Genomic DNA, 20,239 nt, shown 5'->3' on the forward strand with positions numbered 1-20,239 from the left:
CAGTACAGTCGAAGAGGAATGGGCATTTCTAAAAATGGCCATCACAGAAGTCGGAAGGTAAAGCATAGGTACAAAGAAGGTAACTGCGAAGAAACAATGGGTAACAGAAGAAATACTTCAATTGATCGATGAGAGGAGGAAGTACAAAAATGTTCATGGAAACTCAGGAATACAGAAATACAAGTCGCTGAGGAATGAAGAATGAAATAAATAGGAAGGGCAGGAAGCTAAGACGAAATGGATGCATGAAAAATGTGAAGAAATCGAAAAAGAAATGATTGGCAGAAGGACAGACTCAGCATACATGAAAGTCAAAACAATCTCCGGGGACATTAAAAGCAAAGGTGGTAAAAATTAAGAGTGCTATATGCAGGGGAGAGAGCATATATGTGGAAAGAGTACATTGAAAGCGTCTATGAGGGAGAAGATTTGTATGATGTGATAAAAGAGGAAATAGGAGTCGATGTAGGAGATCCAGTACTATAAGCAAAATTTAAAAGAGCTTTGGAGGACTTAACATGAAATAAGGTAGAAGGGATAGATAACATTCCCTCAGAATTTCTAAAATCTTTTGAGGAAGTGGCAACAAAACGACTATTCACGTCGGTGTGTAGAATGAATGACTCTGGAGACATACGATCTGACTTTCGGAAAAATATCGTCCAGACGATTCTGAAGACTGCAAGAGCTGACAAGTGCGAGAATTATCGCACAATCAATTTAACAGCTCATACATCCAAGTTGCCGACAAGAATAATATACAGAAGAATGGAGAAGAAAGTTGAGGATGTGCTAGGTGACGATCAGCTTGGCTTCAGAAAAGGTAAAGGCACGAGAGAGGTAATTCTGACGTTGCGGTTGATAATGGAAGCAAGACTAAAGAAAAATCAAGACACTTCCATAGGATCTGTCGACCTGAAAAAATCCTTCGACAATGTAAAATGGTGCAAGATGTTCGAAATTCTGAGAAAAATAGGGATAAGGTACAGGGAGAGACGAGTAATATAAAATATGTACATGAGCCAACAGGTAATAATAAGAGGGAGAGACGGGTAATATACAACATGTACAAGAGCCAGGAGGGAATAATAACAGTGGACGACCACGAACAATGTGCTCAGATTAGAAAGGGTGTAAGACAGGGATGTGGTCTTTCCCGCTACTATTCAGTCTGTACATCGAAGAAGCAATGATGGAAATGAAATAGAAGTTTAGGAGTGGAGTTCAAATTCAAGGTGAAAGGATATGAATGATACGATTCGCTGATGACATTGCTGTCCTGAGTGAAAGTGAAGAAGAATTACGTGATCTGCTGAACGAAATGAACAGTCTAATGACGACAGAATATTGATTGAGAGTAAATCGAAGAAAGACGAAGATAATGAGAAGTTGCAGTAACGAAAACAGCGAGAAACTTAACATCAGCGTTGATGGTCAGTAAAATAAGCAATCACGGACAGAGCAAGGAGGACAACAAAACCAGACTAGCAATGGCAAAAAGTGCATTCCTGGCCAAGTGAAGTCTACTAGAATCAAACACAGGCCTTAATTTGAGGAACAAATTTCTGAGAACGTATGTCTGGAGTGCAGTATAGTATGGTAGTGAAACATGGACTGTGGGAAAACCGAAACAGAGGAGTATCGAAGCATTTGAGATGTGGTGCTACAGACGAATGTTAGATTGATTGATAAGCTAAGGAATGAGGAGGTTTTGCGCAGAATCAGAAGGAAAGGAATATGGGAAAACACTGATAAGGAGAAGGGACAGGATGATAGGATATCTTTTAAGGCGTGATGGAATGACTTCCATGGTACTAGAGGGAACTGCAGAGGGCAAAAACTGTAAAGGAAGACTGAGTTTTATTGCGTATACGTCCACGTTGTGCACATCAGTTTTGCGGAATTGAAGTTCCTTTCAATACCCATTCCTCCCTAACGAAGCATTTGCGGATCTATGTTCATATAACATTTTTTGTTCAGAATTACTTATACGATCACGGTGTAAAATATTGACCTTTCCTTTCCAAACACCCTGTATAGGCGTTACCGACCGCAGCGTGGTATCCTGCCTGTTTACATGTCTGTATTTTAATATGCATGCCTATACCAGTTTCTTTGGCGCTTCAGTGTATTCCCGTGGTGCAACGACTGTTTCATTAAATTTCGGGCGTGCGGACGCAAAATGAAGCTTCTTCTAATATTTTGGCTGCATATTGTTCGGTTTGGATAACTCATGGAATCCGGCGCTTTCTGTAGAAAACTTGCAAAACACGTCACGTCACTGCAGCTTGGAGGGTTATGTCGACAGTCCAGCGTCGACAGACTGCGCAGCCGCAGACATAATTCGTTCAAATCGTTCTTCTAAGCCGCAGATCAACGTCTTTGGTGCCTATGTATCTATGGCCTCATGCTCAGTGGTGAGGTCTACGAGTTTAAATGGATGGAGTGAGTGCTGGATCGTCAGCCTTTTGGTTCACTATAAAGACGGCTGAACTACATGAACCGAAATTTTAGAAGAAGAAGCTGAATTTATGTTTCTGCACACCCGAAATTTAAAGAAGTAGAGGAAGGAGTAGTTATCTCGGCATCTTGCACACGTTATAAAAGCGGCATTTTGACAATTACATGGTTGTTTAAAGTTTCTACAAAAAGACAAACTTTGTTTACATTGATAAAACGGTCTGTGTCACAAGTAACGCATCATTTGCCAAATACTGACGAGGGTAGCCGGTAATGCACAGTGGAACGTATTTCGATGCAGTCTTCTCGGGATGCAATGTCTTTCTCTCTCGCGACGAGATAGCAACAGTTTTGAAGCTTCTTGATCAAATTCCTTACTTAATGATTAAAATGTACTTCACAGTGTTCCATCAGTTGCCGAGGGCTGCTTGAAGATAAAACTGAAACTAACGGAATTCGAAGTTCTTAACGCTTTGATTTCTGTACATTCTTGGAAAGTTGTTTTCAGGTTCATCGAGGTCGTTGTAAGTAGAGGAAAGGTGCCTATTATGCGATAGTTCCCTAATATGAGACACCCCAACTGTGCTCATGTTATGGGCTGCACTCTAGTGGAGAGTTTCTTAAACACGTCTGTTGCGTGCTAGACGACGTCACAGCGAGTAGGACGCCATAGTTGAGCCGGACACAGTATGTAGAGGTTGCAAAGACCTTGTAAAAAATAACTAGACTCACCGATGGCGCTGCAGTCGCGGGACAATTTGAACCTTCGGCTGGACGCCATTATAGTGGTTGTAGTGTGATGTGTTGTGTAGTATTGTTGTTTATGAAGATCCTGATTCAACGTTGTATATTTGTTGGGGCGTACATACAGTATTTGTTACTCGTAATTCTACTGTCTGTACATTCCAATCAAAAGAAGTACAATGGTGAAGAGTTACGCAGCGATTAATTGTACAAATAAATTCGAGAAAGGAACGAATAATACATTTCACAGGTATGTGAATATTTTAAGTTGTTTCGTATGTCAGTGCACTTGCTTAATAAATGTTTTTGTAACACGGTATTAGCATAATGTCTGTGCATCTATTTGCAGGTTTCCTTTCTCAAAACCACAGCTGTTACAAAAATGGTTACACGCTGTCAGGAGGCAAGATTTACGACCGACAGAATACCACTTTATATGTTCTGATCATTTTGAAGAAAGTTGGCTGATCGGTAGTGTTTTCATGGTCTAGGTTAGGTTGAAAATTGATAATTTCGTCGTGTGTTACCAAAGCACTATGCCATATGTAACGCACTTCTCGTCATAAAATCTAAAGCAAGGTAGCATCAGAAAATATCTATTAATATAGTGGGCAAATCTTTGAGTATTTTGATGCATTTTGCGTACATCTATCGTAAATGAACTACGAAAAATGCTAGGGGTCCAGCACATAAGTTTTAGCTACGGCTGATTCCATGTAGTACGTAAGATAAATTCATTAACAGTGACTAGTTGCTGTTTGTTCATAAATTAAAAAGTATATTGTAGTAAAGCATTAAAATGAGGCATTATGTTTGCGACCTAACTCAAGGGAAGGCATTTTATAACCAAAAGCGATGTATAAACATTCGAACTCCGCGCGTCAGTTTACCACTCTAATGGCCGCCGGCCAGCTATTCAATTTGTCCGCTCTTCACAGTTGACCACTCGTGCGGTTGTGGGGGCCTGAGAGGTTGATACAAAATTTCTTGTTTGGAATTTTTGCGATACCGGCGTTAAGACAATATTTCAGCTTAAAGGTGAGCAGATATTACTGTACGCTTTTATTGTTGTTATTTGTGACGATATTGCCTATAATTTTTGACAATGAAGTTCACTTTCCAACGAACGTTGTTGGCAAGTGCGTGATTCTTTGTGTAAGGTGGCGACATTCCTAACAAGCGATAGTGTGGGGATCCAAATACGCGACAGTGTCGCATATTACGATACTTTTCGAATATTGGGGGAACTCGTTCTCTCACGATTTGTTATATGTAATTTACGCAATAGTATCATGAGATGACAATATTTTATCATTTATTGTAGTAAAATTTTGGCAACTGCGTTTATTTTAATTCGATTAAATTATCATAAACAGGGATTGCTTTGACTAATCTTATGATCAGAAATTTGAATGTTTTCTGGAACTTTCTTTCAAGGCAGTATTTTGCTCAGAAGTTGATCACTATTACTCCGTTCATTGTACTTATAAAAAATAATCTAACAAATAAAATCATGGAAGTTGAAGTCCTTTAAGAAGTATATCTGATTATTTTACTTATTCTTTGTAGATGGCATTGGCACTTAAAAGGAAAACGTGGGATAAAGACGCCATGGTTCGTGCCATTACATGTGTGAGAAATGGCGAGATGGAGTACTTAAAAGCCTCAAAAGTTTTTTCTGTACGAAAACGTAGTTTGGAAAGGTATGTGATGGATAAAACTCGTACACCCGAGAAGCTGGTTGGTGTTAATCTTGGCAGAAGGCCAGTTCTCTCATCTCAACTGGAAGATGAACTAGTGAAATACTGCCTTGCAATGGAAGAGCGATTTTACGCTCTTAAATGCAAGGACATACGAAGCATGGCCTTACAGTTAGCTGCCAGGAATAGCCTCAAGAATCCCTTCAATTCAGAAAAGGCTTCAGCAGGAAAGAAATGGCTCCGAGATTTCCTTAAGAGACATCCCATTTTATCAATGAGAACTCCTCAGGGTCTTGCAGCAGCAAGAGTGAAAGCTTTCACTCCAGAAAATGTGGGGAGATTTTTTTATATTTACGAATCTGTACTGTCTAAAGTGAACCATAACCCGCATCGAGTCTTCAATGTTGACGAAACTGGGGTGACGTCTGTGCAGCACAAACACAACAAGGTTATTGCTATGAAAGGGGAGAAAGTTGCTGCCTTGACTTCAGCAGAAAGCGGCAAATCTCATCACAGTTGTAACGTGTATGAACTCAGCTGGCACTTATGTCCCACCACTAATCGTCTTCTCAAGGAAGAATATGAAGCAGGAATTGATGGACGGTGCACCTGCAGGATCAATATCAGCTTGTCATCCAAGTGGCTGGATACAAACTCACATTTTTACTCAGTGGTTCGATCATTTTGTGAGTTGTGTAAAGCCATCTTCAAATGACCCTGTCATTTTGATTCTTGACGTCGGATTTATGGGGCCTTTGAAAACCTGCTATGCCCAAGAGATAGAAACGTGGTTGGCAAGTAACCCAGGTCGTGTTATAACCGCATTATTAATAGCCAGGTTATTTGGGACACCTTACAACCGAGCAGCAACAATGGAAGCATCTGTGAATGTCTTCAGAAAAACATGTCTCATCCCATGCAACAGAAACATCTTTAGGGAACATGAATTTTCAGTTCATCGCCATGCTGACGCCCTTCAAGAAAGAGATGCCAAAAACGGAAATGAAAATACTGATGGTGGTGGTCAAGCTGTCAGTTCGGCAGACATCAGACCTCTCCCACACATCGCAAAACCACCTGGAGATAGTCAAGTAGGTCAAACATCGCGTTCGTGCTCTGCTGCGTTACTAACTTCAACTCCTTATGCGAAGCAATTGCAAGAATCTAAACTAAAGAAATCAGAGGCTGAAGCTAAGAAAGCAGCCAGAAAGTTATTTGGGGAGAAGAGTGGAAAATCTTCAAATCGTAGACCTAAAGCAGAAGAATCGTCTAGTGACTCGGCATCCGATGTCCATCTTGAGGACCTTGGGGATTCAGACAGCAGTGATGACGATGACGCAGCGTGACTGTTCTGTACTGGGCGCTTTTCTGAAGACAAACACGAGGAGAAATGGGCACAGTGCACGAAATGTTATCGCTGGGCTCATGAAGATTGCGGTGTCACAGAAGACAATTTTGTTTGTCCCGGATGTCGTAAATATAAACCTAAGTAGTGTGAAATGAGTGAAGGATAACAGAAATGAATGAACATGTAAAAATTATGTATTCATATGTCATTATTCTGTAATAAAATAATTACAGCAAAATATTATTACTGTCTTGTATTAGGAAACGTTGATCTCATTTCTACGAAATGCCTTGTTTGTGAAGATTTATTTACTACTCTGAAAGTTTGTATCTTATTGCAAATACGATATTGTATGATAAAATTAAATAAAGCAAGATATTATTACCATCATAAAAAATACAATTGCACTTACTTTTAGGTCTTTTAAATGGAGTTACAAAAGTGTGTCTCATATTAGGCACCTTTCCTCTACAGTACTTGCTTGAAACTAACTTGCAACTCCAGATTTTTCTTAGGCTTTGCTTTTCATGCTTTATGTGAAAGTATTATTAAATACAGTATATTGAGCATTATTTCGGTTAAGTAGAGACTGAAAATAAGCCTACAACAGCCGGATTACCATTCTGTACACTTTCCTCTGCGCCAAATGCAGGTTCGAAACTACGCTAATACCAATGGATCACGTCTCTCCCGGCCTCACCAGACATGCTATTTTCTCTGAATGCTTGTCCATCAAGAGCTCCAACTACTGCCAATCTATCAAGGCGAGTATCTCGGCGTTCATTTATACCAGGACCTACTTAAGCGTACTAACAGTGATGTACGAGGAGCGTTAAATAAGTAAGCTATGTTTTCGTTTTCTCGTCCAATTTCGGATTAAAAAATGCGGAATTTACTGTGAGACATCGCGAAATATTTTCGTTTCAGCATCTATAGTTACACTAAGTTCGGATAGGCGGTGAAGCTCTAAGTAGCCTTGAAAACGATAAGGGAGGTGCTTTCCGTGTAGAGAGCTGACATGGAGCTTCTCTTGACGAAAAACTAAAGCATCGTAGACATTCTTAGGCGCTTGTAGAACGTCTGCGGGCACCCAGCAGTTAACAAAAGTATGGTGAGCCGTTGGGCGAGGCGTCTGTCATCATCGCTGCTGTGACTCCTGCACTATTGGAGCGGGTGGACACTCTCATTCGAGTTGATCGACAGATCACAATGAAACACCTTGCTGCTCAACTGGACGTCTCTGCTCGTAGTGCTGACACACTCGTCCACCAGCTACGGTACCGAGTGATGAGTGCCCCCTGGGTTCCTTACTGCCTAACATAAGATTATAAAGAGCAACGATGTGTGCGGAATTGCATGCTCGTTACGAGGCTGACTATGAGCATCGTCGCAAGCTATTAATCATGGAGGATGTTTCCAGAGTGAGATTTTCACTCTGCAGCGGAGTGTGCGCTGATATGAAACTTCCTGGCAGATTAAAACTGTGTGCCCGACCGAGACTCGAACTCGGGACCTTTGCCTTTCGCGGGCAAGTGCTCTAGCATCTGAGCTACCGAAGTACGACTCACGCCCGGTACTCACAGCTTTACTTCTGCCAGTATCTCGTCTCCTTCTGTAAGTACCGGGCGTGAGTCGTGCTTCGGTAGCTCAGATGGCAGAGCACTTGCCCGCGAAAGGCAAAGGTCCCGAGTTCGAGTTTCGGTCGGGCACACAGTTTTAATCTGCCAGGAAGTTTCTTATTACACATAGGCTCATCACTTAGAACCGGAAACTAAACAGCAAGCAATGGATTGGCGCCACATCACCTCCCTTCCGAAGAAAAAGCTCAAAGCCGCACCATGAGTCGGTAAACAACTCACGGCAACAGACTTCGGGCACTCTGAAGGCGCTAGTCTGTTTAATGTCCTTCGTCAGGGTGCAACGATTAATTCTGAAGTGTATTGTGGACCCCTCCCCCCCCCCCCCAACCCCTCACAGGAAATTTGAGATACGACTTCGTCTTGTTTAACGCCATAAAAATGGAAACTAACTGCTCTTTCTCCATGACACCGCAACGTCTTAATGGAGCTCACACAGCATTGGACTGTTCAACCGCATCCACTCTACACCTCGGATCTCGGACCTTCCGAATTTCATCTGTCTGGCCCAATGGTGAATGCGCTCCGTGTGGAACAGTACGTGGGTGACGGTGAGATTACTGATGCAGCAAGACGTTGGATCCGACGTCGCCAAGTAGAGTAGTACCATGTGGGTATACAGGCCTCCACAGTAAGGTGGCGTACTTGCCGGAGATCACGTTGAAAAATAGGGTTTTGTAGCCAAAAAAGTGGGGAATAATACGGTGTATTGGAAACTTGATTATAACTAATCCGCTTTTAGGAAGAAATTGTGTTACATTACTTACTTAGCACTTCTAGTACATGTATGCCTGTATAGCGAAAGCGTCAACACATAATACAAATGATTGTGTTGCTACGTATGCTTTAGAGGTTCCAGACCAGAAAACATGTTGTGGTTTAAAACCCTAAAGTGAACGACGATTCGCATATCGGTCAGATCAGCAGCTCTACACCTTCATTCCCTACAGGCTACACTTCAGTATGAAAAACGATATTTGAAAAAAGAGCAGTTAGATAAATACAATTCATGGTTAGCTTTGCCACCATCAAAAACAAAGTATGTCCTTTTCCTGCGCCTGCCTTAAAGGTAGTCATCATGAGGGAATGAAGTTACACACAGTAGTGATCATACCCTAACCAAATTATCTAAGTTATTAGGAAAAATGGTTATTTGGAATACCACAGCAAATCTCTTTATCACAGAGTCCAAGAACGTGCTAACGACTTTCTTATTTCTTACGAAAACTCCGCAAAATCTTTTGAAATCAAGTGGACACATACAGGTTGAAAAGTGCTAAACGAAACCGAATTTTTTTTTCATTTTCTATGCAAAGTGTTATATTATTTGGGAGGCAGAAAACATCTTTTAGAGGCCATCGTGATGATGGCTGTTTTCTCAAAAGACTCTAAACTGTCAAATGAAGGTAACTTTTAAAGAACTGGTGATATTTCATGTCGAAGAATGTGGAGATGCTGAATTGGCGTCACAGTATAGCTCTGGCAGCAAAATAGGTAAATTTCCTAGTAAAATTGTATACAATGATTTTGTTTACTGCTATGGCGAAGATATTATTTCCCAGATATAACACAGAATCAAAGAAAATGGATTCTAAAATACTGAGATCGATGAGACCACGGATATTAGTCACAAGACTCAGACGAAAATTTTTCTTAGACACATTTACCAAAATGCAATCAGAAAAGTCCGCGAGAGCCAGAGAAAGTCTGTGGAAATTAACTCTCAAAGTTAACCTCAAACGTAAAATAAACGAAGGTTTCTCTTCAACTACTGAAAGTGACACTGGAGTCTTTTGAGGATGACAAAGATGCCAATATTTATAAGACAGACGAAGAGAATAAAGATATCTGAATGACTGGAGTAAAATTAGGTAAAAATGGGTTAAACTCTATGAGAAGGCCTAAGCTCGATGTTAGGAACTGTATTGGCATTCAACATATGGATGCTCTGTTATGAGTTCAGAGTTTGTGGGAGCAGTCACTACAATATAGAAAGAATGCAACAGCGTTGGTCGAGCCCCTTGTTTTAATCATTCTCTGAGCTGTCCTGAGGTGCAATTAGAGCGGAACTTAATTAGGATCATTAAAGAGTTGGTAACGTTTTTTTGGGCTTCGCCAGGAAGAAATTCTGTAGTCATAAAGCATTCAGGGAATTAGCTAGTCGCCTTGAGTGAGTCCGTCTACAGCGCTACTATTGCCGGAAGCAGAGGAAGAAGTACGGCGTGAAACGTGACGTGCTCTGAGAGAACTAAGCCGACAAAATCAAACACTACCAGCAGAGAGCGGGCGGCTATTCGGGACCTGAGAGAGTGCCCTGAGATTACCTGCTGACCGAGGCAACGCTAATGTTGTTCTTTCCCACAAGGACTGCATTGAGAAGTTGCAGAGCCTGCTAGATGTCGACTTCTGCGGGGAGATCAACGCCGACCCTCAAAGAAGGTGAAGAACAAGGTTAGAGCTCTTCTCAAGGACGCCAAGAAACTGTTACCTGCAGGGCCTGTACCGCCATGACTTCATGGAGTCCCTAACGTTCACAAAGATGGGATGTCGTTGCGCTCCATTTTCAACCACCTTAGGGCACCTACATATTTGCTGGAAAAATACCTGACGGAAAAACTAAGAAATTATGTGGATAAAAGCACTCATCAATATGTAATTCTGTGGATTTTGTAAAACGCCTCGACAACTTCAGGGTGAAAGACAAAGGTACCTTGGCGAGTTTTGACGTCGTTTCGTCATTCGCTAGAGTACTTTTACGAGAGTTACTAGAGCTTATTGATCAGACATTTGACGCCAAGATCACCGACCTTTTCAGGCATATTATGAGCTCCACGTACTTTCTGTTTAATGGAGAATAGTACGAAGAACCGGAAAGAGTCGCAATGGGCAGCCTACTCTCACCTATGGTCGCGAATTTGTATATGAGTATTTCGAGGAGGAAAACCCTGGTGTCATCCAAACCCAGGTTTCTTTTCGTTACGTAAATGACACGTTTTTGTTCAGACCAATAAAAAAGGACAAACGCCTTGGAACTCATTACATCCAAACTGTTGAGACCAAAGGAGAAGGAAGATTACCATTCCTGGACGTCATGGTCAAGAGAAGATCTGATGACACCCTGGGCCACGGTGTGTATCTGAAGAAAACGCGCAGTGACCTGTATTTGCACGCAGAGAACTGCCACCACACATCGCAGAGGAATTGTGTACTAAAAACGGGCCGGCCGGGGTTCCGAGCGGTTCTAGGCGCTGGAACCGCGCGACCGCTACGGTCGCAGGTTCGAATCCTGCCTCGGGCATGGATGTGTGTGATGTCCTTAGGTTAGTTAGGTTTAAGTAGTTCTAAGTTCTAGGGGACTGATGACCTCAGCAGTTAAGTCCCATAGTGCTCAGAGCCATTTGAACCATTTCTACTAAAAACGATTGTACACAGGGCGCGCACAGTTTCAGTCGCAGGGAGTCTGGCAAGGACCTGGAACACCTCAGGACTATTTTCCGAAAAAAATTGGTACCCAGAATGACAGGTTATGCACACTCTCCATCCCACCACAACAGTACCATCTATGGAAACGGAAGAAGAGAAGGAAAAAGATGGAGCCACTGTCTTGTGTCGTACACTGGACCACTATCGGGAAAAATCGGGCTCATATTTCAATAGAACCAAGTAAAAACCCCCTCTTGCCCGTCCAACAAAACACGAGCAATATTGGAAAGTGTCGAACACGATCTCGGTTTGCGGAAATCCGGCGTAAACCAGATTCCCACTATTGACGTTGCCGCGAACTCCGGAGGAACACTCGACTAATGTATCCCAAGTCAGGGTAGCAGAACACTCGTTATCCGGGAACGACGCGATGGAATACTACCGTAACAGGATTATGCTGCAGGCTTCCAAACACAGGGACAGCGTCGTTAGAGAGACCACAGCAATTTGTACCAGCACCAATCTCATCAGCCGAGGTGTAGGTTATAATCTTAGTGAGGCTTGGGAACCAGCGCTGAGGTTAATTAAGAAGGCTCTCAGCAAACAAAACTATTTGGCGAGCAGGGCGGATTGAATGCTAACATCGACGACTACATAGACGCTGACGTGCGGCAGCCGGGACATTAGTCGACCGCGCGCCTACAGGAGCTCGGTTCCTCACCACACCTGACGATGGCAACATGTCTGATCGCCGAAATATTGTGCTCTTTGGACACTATGAACCGGCAGTACACCCGTGGACTGTTCCATCACCAAATACTCCAGGAGAAACTGAAGAATCATCTAAATGTTTTCCATTGCATCGTGCCTGAGACATCCATTGTAAATTCGTGTTAGCAGCACTGTCGGTTTTCTTGGCAGCTGTTTTAATTGTTCCCTTGTTTCCCGCGGGCTGGGCCTGTGGCTCACTTTACATCCAAGCTCCTAATTATTTTTCAGATCTCAGTCGGGGTCGTCAGTGGTGGAATTTTTTTCTCGGTGTATTTCTGACTTTTCCGCTCTTTGCCTTATTCCATTGTCTTCGGCGTTCGGCTTATCAGTGTTGGGTATACTGATAGTATTTGCTCTCCCTAAGTCTTTGCAGATACACACTTAAAATAACAGATCAAAGAATAAGCCGGCTGCTTTGTGGGTAGCAGTCTATGATGACTTTTGTTCGCGAAAACATCTTACAATTTCCAGCCCTCTTTGATTTGCGTAGGAAGTGGTGCATTCTGTCTTACCACTTTTCATTTTCCACTCGATCGCACGTCGGTGTACTTCTCGATTACGCCTCTTCGATTAACTGTTCATTGTGGCTGTCATATGCAGCAACAAATGTTATTCTTCCATGTGCTGTTTCAATCAATACTGCTGTTGCTTCTAAGTTCGTTAATTGTGGTAGGGTTTCTCTATGTGAGAGTGTTTTGTAAGACCCTCAGGGTCTGTTTGCCCCATCAGTCCTTTAAGCTGTCATGTTATTTAATCTAAATCTTTGCGTTGGCCCCTGATGGGGATTGTATTACAAGTTGTATGTCGATCTTGTGTATTGTTACAGAATTTCCCAGTTCCATATTTTGATTGGTAATTCCGTTTCCATTCCATATTCCAAATACAAGATCTTGGCGGGTGACATGCCTATTGGCCATTACGAGGTGCGAGAAATTTTGCTAATCCTTTCGGTATGGCCATTAGTTAACACCAAAACTAATGAATTTCTCAACAGTAGTGATTTGCATGGCAAACAAAAAATATCTGCACGTAATGGAGCTTACCACGCAAACTTCTAAAAACATTATTAGTGCACCACATATAACTCCAAACATAATAGCCATACCAGAGGAAATATTAAAATTATTCGCGTCTCGAAATGGCCAATAGGCATGTCACGCGGCAAGATCTTATATTTTGAATATGGGATGAAAACGGAATTTGCAATCAAAATATGGAGCTTGGGGATTTTATAACAAGACACAAGATCCACATACAGCTTGTAATGCTATCCCCATCTGAGGACAACGCAGAGATTTAGATTAAATAACATGGCAGCTTGTAGGACTGATTAGGGAAACAGACCCTGAGGGTCTTACGAAACGCACTCACACAGCATAGAGAAACCCTACCGCAATTAAATAACTTAGAAGCAACAGCAGTATTGACTGAACAGCAAACGGAAGAATAACGTTTGTTGGTGCATATCACAGCACCAAACAACAGTAATCGAAGAGGAGTTACCGAGAATTACACCGTCGCGCGATCAAGTGGAAAATGAAAAAGTGGTAAGACAGACTGCAACACTTCCACTTACAAATCAAAGAATGCTGGAACATTGTAAGATGTTTGCACGAACAAAATTCATCAAAGTTGCTATCCAGTGAGCAGCCGGCTTATGCTTTGATCTGTTATTTTAAGTGGAAGTATTTGCAAAGACTTATGGAGAGCAAAATAGTATCAGTATACCCAACATTGATAAGCCTGACGCCGAAGACAGCAGAGTAAGGTAAGAGTGGAAATTTCAGAAACACAGCGAGCGAATAGAGCCACTACTGCGACCCCGACTGAGATCCGAAAAATAATTAGGAGCTTGGATATAAAGTGAGCCACAGACGCAGGCGGGAAGCAAGGAAATAACTGAAACAGCTGCCAAGAAAACGACAGTGCTGCTATCACGAATTTACAATGGATCTCTCAGGCACGAATATGTCCCGATCCAATGGAAAACATTTAGGTGATTCTTCAGTTTCTCCCAGAGTATTTGGTGATGGAACAGTCCACGGGTGTACTGCCGTTTCATAGTGTCCAAAGAGCACAAAATTTCGGCAATCAGACATGTCGCCATCGTCAGGTGCGGTGACGAACTCAGCTCCTGAGGGCGCGCGATTGACTAATATCCTCTGCAACAGGAGACGCTAGCATCGGCGTCTATGAATAAGTCGAAAGAAGTATTCTGGCCGCCCTCATAGCCAGGTCGTTTTGTTTGCTGAGGGCCTTCTTAACTGCTGGTTCCCAAGCTTCGCTAAGATTATAACCGCTACCTCGGTTGATGAGATTGTCTCTGGTACGAATTTCTACGGCCTCTCTAACGCTGTGGCAGTATTTTGAAAGCTGTGCCATGATCCTGGAACGGCAGCACTCCATCACGTGATTCTCGGACAAACAGTGCTCTGCGACGTCTTCTTGTTGCGATACATCAGTCGAGTGTTCCTTTGGTGTTCCCGGTGACGTCGACACTCGGCACATTGACGTGAAATCTGGTTTATGCTGTCCTTACGCAAACAGAGATCATCCTTGACACTTCCCAATAATGCTTGTATTTTTCAGCGCGGGCAAGGGAGGGTTTTTACTAGGTTCTTGTTCATTATGTGCCCGATTTTTCCCGATAGTGATCCAGTGTACGGCACAAAAGGCAGTGGCTGCACCTTTCTCCATCTCTTCTTCCGTTTCCATAGGTGGGTAGGTCGGAGAGCACGCCTAATCGGCGATTCTGGGTACCAGTTTATTCCGGGATACAGTTCTGAGGTGTTCCAGCTCCTGGGGCAGACTCTCTACGTCTGACATAGTGCGTGCGATGTGGACTAGCGTTTTTAGTACACCATTCCTTTGAGAAGTGTGGTGGCAGCTATCTGGAGCAAATACACGTCAGTGTGTGTTTTCTACTGTACTCACCGTGGCCCAGGGTGCCATCAGCTCTTCCCTTCACCATGACGTCCAGGAATGGTAATCTTCCTCCTGCTTCGGTCTCAGTAATGAATTTGATGTTGGGGTGTATGGACTTCAAATGTGTAAGGAACTCAAGGAGTTTGTCTATTCCGTGTGGCCATATGACGAACGTGCGGAAAAAACACGTGGGTTTCCACTTGGACACCAAACATTCTACTCTATAGTACTCATATACAAATTGGCTACCACAGGCGAAAGCCGGATGGCCACTGCGACTCCTTCCGTTTGTTCGTAGTATTCTCCATTAAACAGAAAGTACGTGGAGGTCAGGATATGCTTGAAAAGGTCGGTGGTCTTCTCGTCAAATTCCTGACCATTAGCTCTAGTGACTCTCGTAGTGATACCCTGGCGAATAACGAAACGACGTCTTTCTTTTTCACCATGAAGTAGTCGACGCGTTTTACAAAATCCACAGAATTACAAATTGATGAGTGCTTTTACCCATATAATTGCTTGGTTTTTCGGTCAGGTATTTTTCCAGCTAATATGTAGGTGCGCTAAAGTTGCTGAAAATGGCGCCCAAGGACACAGCATCTTTTTGAGTTTTAGGGAGTCCATGAAGTCTTGGTGGTACAGGTCCTCGAGAAAACAGTTTCTTGGCGACATGCCCTGGTAAATCTGCGTCTTTCAAAATGTTTGAAATGGCTCTGAGCGCTTGGGACATAACAGCGGAGGTCATCAGTCCCATAGAACTTAAGACTACTTAAACCTAACTCACCTAAGGACATCACACACATCCATGCCCGAGGCAGGATTCGAACCAGCGACCGTAGCGGTCGCGCGGTACCAGGCTGAAGCGCCTAGAACCGCTCGGCCACTCCGGCTGGCTCGGCGTCTTTGAGAAGAGGCCTAATCTTGTTCTCCACCTTCTTTGAGGGGTCGGCGTTGATCTCCCCGTAGGAGTCGTCATCTAACAGGCTCGACATGTTCTCAGTGTAGCCCTTGTGGGCATTAACAACATTAGCGTTGCCTCTGTCGGCAGGTAAGACATCAATCACAGGGCGCTCTCTCAGGTCCCGAGTAGCCACCCGCTCTTTGCTGGTAACGTTTGACTTTGTAGGCTTAGTTCTCGTCAGAGCACGTCAGGTTTCACGACGTACTTCTTCCTTTGCTTCAGGCAGTAGTCGCACCGCAACTTGTTCAACTGTACTGTATATATCCGCAACCGACATGCACTTAGAGATGGGAGTAAAGTTATGCCACTATTCCAGAACTGAAGGCGCAGCGTCACTCAGCTCCGTGTCAGTCAGATTGATGACAATCTGGCACGGAGCCTACAGTGACGGTTTGTCAGACACGCGTGAGAATTTTGATATTTGACGTCCTGTGGCCGTTCTGTTGGTGGAAACGGCTGCCAAACATTTAACACCATCAACCCAATCCCAGGTCCAGGAGTTAAAGCGATTGGCCAGTTGTAAATGCAGGCTAAACAATTGTTGGGAATGGTACTCAAGGCACTCTGTCATGTACCAAAGCAAGGCTGCTCTGCTTCTTAATTCTCCTGGCTCTGCTGAATCGATGTTATGTGTGGCATTAGCAAAGTTCGGCACAACATGATGGGCACGTCACCTCTTCAGAAGTGCAAGAGCACTCTGCAAACGGCATCTTCGTTGGCGCAGCTTGTCGAATTTCTTCATACTGCGATGCATCTTTTCGCCGTAAAGGTACACGATGTGATTCTTCGATTTCTGATGGCGTATTTATTGATCGAAAAGTCCACAGGTGTACTGCCGATTCATATAGTCCAAAGGCCACAATATTTCGGCGATCAAACATGTCACCATCGACAAATGTTCTGTCGAACTGAGCTCCTAAGGGCGCGCGGACGATTAATATTCCCTGCCCCCTCAAGCGGCTCCGTTTGCGTTCCGCACCCATGGTCGCAGGTGCACGTTCGTAGAGACCCTAGCGTCAGAGTCTGTGATTGCATTGATGTAAGCTCTCTATGCACTCTGCTCGCCAGATCGTGTTGTTTGCTGAGAGTCCTCTTAATTAAGTCAGTACTGGTTTCCAAGGCTTGCTAAGAGTAAGGCAGCAGTCTCGGTTTGTGAGTTCGTCCCCGGTACGCATATTGAAGAAGCATCGAGTAAAAACCTTCTTTCGCTTGCCCAATAAAAGATCAGCATTATTAGGAAGTGTCAACGATGATCTCGGCTTGCGGAAGGCCAGCATATACCAGATTCCATGTCTGTGTGGTACACCTGTATTGGACACACAGTGTCCACCGTTGAAGATCGTTGCCGTGAACACCAGAGGAACACTCGACTGATGTATCTCAACAAGTCAGCGGATGCAGAGCACTGTTTGTCCGAGAATCATGCGATGGTGGACGACCGAACCTGAATTTTGGCATGGACTTCCAAATATTGGAACAGCGCTGTTAGGGAGGACATTACAGGGCAGAAATTTTCCTAGATGTAAAGAAAGCTTATAGTAAAATTTGGAAAGATCGCGTTATCGTAAAACTACAAACATTTAATGTCACGGCACAAGAAGAGCAAGTTTTTCCTCCTTACCCGGCGATAAATGTATTTGAAGGGTTTTAAATAACTTGGTCCGCATAGCGGATTGTGAAAAATTTATATTTTCTGTAATTATGTTCTCAATTTATTGTATTACACAGCGAGCAACCTACTGCGAAAAATTTAACGTACATATAATTGTAATAATAGAATAACGGTAGAGATATAATGGAACAATGCAAATGGTGACTATAGGTTTTTCATATCGCTAATTACTTTTCCTTACCAGCACGCTGCATTGAATGTGCAGGACACCACGCTTCAGACAAATGTCAATGCCAAGAGGACAAATTCCAACACGTGCAAACTGCTAAGAACAACACCCTACCCTCTTCAGAGGTTGCAGCGCCTTCCAAAATGACCTCACAGTTCACAACGCACAAGTGCAAGTGCAAGCAACATGATTGAGTAATACTATAATCTGTTGAATGTATTATAATTCCCAGCAAAGTTCCTATTGTGAAAAATGTAGCTTGTGTATTCGTAGATCTCAATAGCAGCGAACAACAAGTGTTTATTATATCACACAATGAACTACCTATTGTTAAAAGTGTAACGTCTATAATCGCAGTTCTCAATAGTAGCGAACAACCATACATCATCTCTCTCAGTGTAAATTTTTCTTTCTTTTCTCGCCTTTGGCGGCTGGAATTCCTTCATTTATTGTTTTTAGCATAATTCTATTTAATTTCGCTTAGTTAGGACATTTGTGCTTTTGTCGCCCTTTGAACCTAATACGGTGATTGCTACAAGTTTTTTTTTAGTCTATTCCTTATCATGCCTCTGGGAACTCTCACTCTGTGCCATTCTCGTGGTTCTACTTTTCCAGCATAGTCTAGGTGTCTTGTATTTCTTAACCCATCCGTTTCTTCTAACAACTTACGAGTTTTTTCCTGTATTTTTTGTGTGACTGTTGGCACACTGATTTCACCATGTAAGCCGTTATTCTAGTCCACCGAGGGGCTTCGAGCATTATTCTGAAACATCGGTGCTGTTCTCCTTGCAGCACTTGTCGGTTTGCCTTGCAAGTTGTTCCCCCAGAAGTTGAACAACCGTGTAATAGAACTGGTAAGATTGTTGTTTTACAGAGGATAATCTTGATCGGAATCCCATATCAGTGCTGGCCAAAAGTGGGAATAGTGTATGCAATAGTCTTTTATCATTTTTCCTTTTTTATGTGCGATATGTGTTTTAAAGATCAGCTTGTTGTCCAACATGACTCCAAAATATTTAACCTGATTTGTTTAATTTATATGTGTTCCGTATCTTACTAATCCGTCGCGTAGTTCTGGCCTCTTCCTCGTAAATGTAATTCCGTGTGTTTTTCCGCGTTTTGTTTGACATTCTTATTTAGTGTTTAGCTGTCTTTGCATCCTTGTTATCTTAGCTGCCGTTCTCCTACTACTTGCAAGTACGGCGATATGGTCTGAAAATTGAGACAATACTACGTTTGGTATCAGAGGTATGTCGCTAACATAGATTATGAACAGTGTCGGCGATAATACCGAACCTTGAGGGATTTCTTGTTCGAATGATTTTATGCTTGAATGTTGTTTGTCAATTTTTACAAAGAATTTCCTGTTTGAGAGAAAGTCATCTATGATTCGTCTGTAGGAGTCTGGGATGCAATATAGATCTAGTAGCTTTTCGATAAGGCGATATTTTCAGACTTCATTATAAGCTTTTTCTACATCTGGGAGAGCTGCTGCCGTGGTGTTCATGTTACATGCGATGTTTTGGGATATGCGTATTTGTTACATATCTGCCGATACTGTGGTCTGAAATGCAAACTGTTTTGATCGAATGATCTCATTTTCAAGTTCTGGAAGTTGTTGCCTTTGTAGGATTACTCACTCGTAAGCTTTGGAAAAGGGCTGCAAGGAGACAAATATGTCAATGATTCCGCGGCAGTTTTGAGTGTTTACTCGACTTTGGTACTAATACAATTCCAGATTTTTTTCCATTGCCTCAAGAGATATTTATGTTTGAGACATCTATCGGTTTTGTTGGTAACCGTTTTAACTGTTTGTCACGCCTTCTGGGCCTGTGGCTCATTTTATGTCCATGTTCCTAATTATTTTCCGATCTCAGTCGGGATTACTTATTGTGTCTCTGATATTTTCCACTCTTTGCGTTATTCTACTGTCTTCGTCATCTGGGTATATCGATAGTATATTGCACTTCGTAAGCGTCTACAAATATTTCCACTTTAATAACGGGTGAAAGTCTCAGCTGGCTCGGCCCTGGATAGCAGGCTTTGGTGCTTTTTGTCAGTAAAAAGTCTTCAATGTTCCAGTCCTCTCTTTCTTTGTGGGAGAAACTGGTCCATTTGTCTTCCCACTTTTCGATTCTCCACTCGACGGGGCGACGGTGTAGTTCTCGAGATAATTGTCGTAATTCGATAACTCCTCTTCGACTAATTGCTGATTTATTAACTGAAGACATAAAGTCTGTAAATGAGTCCGCAATCATTTTTGGCACTTTATTTTTACAAGTCCGACTTGATCACAAATATTTCTTACACTTTATTAGCGGTTTCGACATGCTGCCATCATAAGACCTGTTACAGAGATAAATATTGCGTAAGCGACAGGTTCAATGAGTTAACGCTACAACTAACAAGTCCTAGTGACACATAAAACATAA

The sequence above is a fragment of the Schistocerca piceifrons genome, chromosome 3 (genome assembly GCF_021461385.2).
Source record: "Schistocerca piceifrons isolate TAMUIC-IGC-003096 chromosome 3, iqSchPice1.1, whole genome shotgun sequence".
Taxonomy (NCBI): Eukaryota; Metazoa; Arthropoda; class Insecta; order Orthoptera; family Acrididae; genus Schistocerca; species Schistocerca piceifrons.